Genomic DNA, 4,833 nt, shown 5'->3' on the forward strand with positions numbered 1-4,833 from the left:
TTGGAGGGAAGGAGATAAGACAGAGACAAATGTCGTACCCCCGCCCTGTCGCTTAGGTGTGCGCGCTCACTGCAGAATGAACTGGTTTTTCGGACCGATTGTCTGAAACCTGTCTGCGAGATGTTCGTGTCTGCTAGATGTGCGCCGCGCAAGGGAGGCAAAACACTCAGATTGTAGTCCTCATCAAAAACAGAAAGATGTTGTCTTCGTGCTTCGTCGCCATGTGATTCTAATGTCTGGATTCAAAATATTAAGTAAGTGGTTTTTTTTCTATACTATTGTTTAAGTGTAATTTTAATCCACTGTTCTTTTTTTATTAGCTATTTTGATAACAATAATTTGTGAGCATTGATTGATGGCGAGTACGGAAGCGTCGCTGTAACGTTGAAATTTAGCATTGATATTGATTGTATCAAGACGTACTTACATAGTACAATGCATGCAAACGTGATGCAATATAAACGCACAAATGAATATCATATTATGCTCCATGTGTTTTAATTTCCATAGTTTCATTCAAAAATTTCTGCAGTATTTTTCTAAATTAATGTAATTAATTAAAGATGTTGTGCATGAGGACAAAATGAATTATTTACTAATTCTCTGCATGCTTTATATTCCTGGTTTTAAATAACCATGATCAATGACTAATAGGAATTGGTTAAATTTTTTAGATTGTTTTTAATGAACTCAAATGTTACATTTAAACCAATGAAATAAAACATAGGTACGTAGTTGAAAATAAATTGCTTTAGGCTACCTATTAACGACAGATTCGTTTTTAGTACAAAATATAAATAATGACATCATTGTTTTCATTAGTTTCACAGCTATAAATGTTTAAAACATGTTTCATACATTTTTTTTATAGCTAAATCTTTAAACAGTTATTCATACAATTATTATAAACCAAAAATAATGTGATGTAACATGTATTTCTTATCAACTTTCAACACTTAATTAATTACTGAATTGTTTCTGGTTCAATGTGCCTAAACTTATAAATTAAATGTAAATTTCTATAATAATACTATGTTTTACTATAACTTACAACTATTCATAACTTAAAATATAATATTTTGTATAATAATTACTGTAAGAAGAATGTTCACATCATTAACTGCTGTATTGTCTGAATCGCAGCTCTCTATGAAATTGAAGCAGTTTTCAATTTGCTCAATCTGAGCGGACGAGAAGCCATGTCTTTCTAGTAGGAAATTTAGGCTGTGTTTGCATAGGTGTGTATAGGTTTTTTTTGGGGGGAGGGGGGAGGAGGTGATTAAAGTGGTGAGATTGTGCTATTGAAATTTACTGTGGTTATGCCTTTTTTAGAGAGTCGTTCATGTGACTCATAAAATCAAATAACTTTTTATTGGGGGTTGCATAGCCAGGATTTCATTTCTTTAAGGGTCTAATATACAGAATACAGAGTGGTTCAAACGGGGTGACCCCCCTCCCCCATCGTATATTCTGTGTTATGTTCGTTACGCAGTCACTTTACAGTCTTGAAAGTAGTAAAAATCGGCAGAGCACCATCTATGTCGTAACACAGCGGAATTCTGCTCCATGTTATTGCAGATGTTTTGCTGGGTTCGGAGCAGAATTTTAAACGCAATGTTCTAAACGCCCAAATTAAGTGGAATATGGTGCAGAATTCAGCTGTGTTGCAACATGGATCTTGTTCAACTGAAGTTCTTAAGACTTCAAAGTAACTGTTAAGCCCAGCTCGATAAATTTTTGCCCCCTTGCAAAAACTCAGTGGGTCCTCTCCTAGACCAGCAGTGTATATTGTTTACGTAAATAAGTCTCAGTACTAGTTTTTTTTTCTTTTTTTCCCTCAATTTCTTGGGCCGTGAATGTCCCTTAAGGATGTGTCCCCCCCCCCGAACTGTAGGTACTCAGATCGGAGCCTGAACTTTACAGCAAACATTCAACCATAGTAAAATTAAAAAAGGGTTACTCCCGCTTTCGGACCACTCTGTGTATTATACAGTGAAGCACAGTTTATAAGTTTCTCTTGTATACGTTTTTATCATTTATACATTTTTAAAATTAGTCACTGCTGAGTTCAATACATAATAACGAATACCTATTATACTTTTTTCATTTAATAGGCTTGTTTCATGCAGTACTTTCAAAAACGTTTAAATCGTGCTTACTTCAAGTTTTCTTATATACGACTAATGAAATTATATGCGAAACACAAATATTTTCATTTTGGAATTTTCTTGGTCATTTCAATTTGGGTCTAGATCCATGAACGCTCCCCCTGGTTGTACTGCTGTTTTTTGAAGTGTTTCCTTCAAATAGTGTTATAATCGAATGTTTGTTGTCAAAGGCGCATTTCATGTTATTCTTTTGAATATTTGGTTCTGGTATGAATGTTTTTGACTGGAATGTGTTTTAATCATAATGGTAGGTTTATAGGAGTCATGGTTGCAGGTCCTTGAAGTGGGGGAGGGGCAGTGGTGGATCCACAGAGGGAGCAATTGGGGTGATCCCCCCCCCTCCAGAATTCACAAACCTAAATTTACCTTTGCAAATTTAAATTTGTAAATTCAAAAAATTTCCGGAAAAGGTCTCCAAACCTCCCCCCCCCCCAAACTCATCTCAAAAAATCGCCAACTGTATTTTTACGACTTTAGTTCCAAAATTTTTTTAGGGGAGAGTCCTCAACCCCCTCTCTCCAATGTCATCAAAGATCGCCAAAATTTTTGAATTTTTCGATCTTCAATTTCGAAAAACTACCCGAAATCGAAAACGTTTTCGAAAATGTCGTTCATTCAAACTTTACGGGGTTCTTGAATCAGAAAGGAATGGGCCCTTACTGTTGATCCTTCTATTCTGCTTTTGAATTTATGCTTTGTCTTATGTGTGTACGGTTATAAAACTATTTCAACGGTGTAGTTATTTAGTAGTACTTAATACATTCTAAACTACTGGGCTTATACATTTTTCTTTTTAGTTTTTTTGGTTTTTACGCAGTCGGGTTTTTTGTTTTTATTTAATAATTTTTTATTTAATCTGGAGTTTTTTTATATAAATGATGCATAATCATACCTACCATTTTTTATTTTGTTTCATATACTTAGTTGAATTTTCTTTCACCCAGACAATCCTTGCTTTAAAGTTTGATCCAGTTTGCACAATTGGATGAAAAATAACTTCTGGATCAAGAAGTGTTTCATCGGAATTTATTTAGAGGTATGTATTAATATTTTATTTTAAGAAATGTTTTTCTAAACTCTATTGAGCGACGATCAGTTTCTTTGCTCTTAAACTAACAATTTTAATTTTTCTACTTGTTACTTGTATTCAGTGCTTTTATTTCTGGTCGCTGTTGTATTTAAATGTTATCGATATGAAATAATAAAATTTTATAATAAATTTAAAAGAATATAAAATGTTCAGTATAATTGTGCCACAGAGTGATGTCCGATGAACTGGACACGAAAACAGAACTCTTCATTTTGTAATCTTTAGTAGTCTATTTGTATTGTATAGGTATGAGAACACGTCCTATTTGCATAGGCAGGGCGCCCATATGCAAAGTTGCAGGGGAGGGGGGGCTCAAATATTTTCCCTGTGGTTTAGCTATATGTTTTCCCCATGGAAACTGATTTCAGGACAGATTAGAGTCATTAAAATTTGACATTTTTAATAACTTATTCATTAATGGCTGGAGAAGAAATGTTTTTACATTTTTTCAAGGAAAAAAGTACTAAAAGCAAGGAAATTCTAATTGCAAGGGGGGGCTCTAGCCCCCCTTCACCCCTATATGGGCCCCCTTGCCTTATTCGTATATAAACTACTGTATTTCAGATTGGCAACATGTGCTACAACCAAGGATACTTGGGCAGCTTTCAACAGTTAAAATCTCAACCCTGGCTGTCCCACTGCATACCCATCCATGCTCGTCATTGGAGGGGGGGGGGGATTTCCCCCCTCCCTTTCTTTCAAGAAAAAAAGATGAGCATGACTAGGGTATGCACGGGCGCTGCCAGTTAGGAGGTTTTAGGGGCTCAATTCCTCCCAGAATCCTTGGTTTTAACCCCATTGCCGATCCTAATGCCTAACGCATTCACAGTAGTTAAAATGCCGGGCCTGATCCTACTTACGACAAAAGAAGTGCATTAGCCATCTTTTGTGGTACAACTTATAAATGATGAAAAGGTTGATATCAGGGGTTAGATACTGCTATTTTAGGGCTGGTCATGCTGAAGAATATTTTTAAGGTGCATAAAAAATTCTGAAAATACTTGGGTGTCAATTAAAGCAATAACTTATCCAGAAATAAAGCACCTTGTGAGACATAAACAATACTAATTAATTTTAAAAGCAATGAAAGGAAGTTGTATTCCAGATTTTTACTTTAAAAAATATTAAGTGAATTTAAAAAAAAAATACTCCAATTGTTTGTAGGTTATTCATTAAGTATATTTGAGCACAAAGTGATTGGATAATAATGTCGGCAGAGAATTATGACCCTCACCTTGTATCCATCGTTGCATGTAAGATGCACAGATTTCCATATTTATTTTGAAAATACAGTCAAACCTTATTAAAACTAACTCCAAGGGACCTTTATAATCTATTGGCCTTCACCTTAGTTTATCTTATCCAAATATCAATCATTAACAATCAAAAGGACAGGGATCACAAATGTAGTTTATCTTAGCAGAAATTCATTTTAAGCGTGTTCAAAATAGTATGATATGTTTGATATTTTGTTTTCCAATTGCGATGTTTGCAATCTAAGAATTATATTAATCATATCAGTAACACTCATTTACTATTGAAAAGAACCAAAAGTAGACTGCTAATAAAATTTTG

This window comes from Uloborus diversus, unplaced genomic scaffold (assembly GCF_026930045.1).
Source record: "Uloborus diversus isolate 005 unplaced genomic scaffold, Udiv.v.3.1 scaffold_564, whole genome shotgun sequence".
Taxonomy (NCBI): Eukaryota; Metazoa; Arthropoda; class Arachnida; order Araneae; family Uloboridae; genus Uloborus; species Uloborus diversus.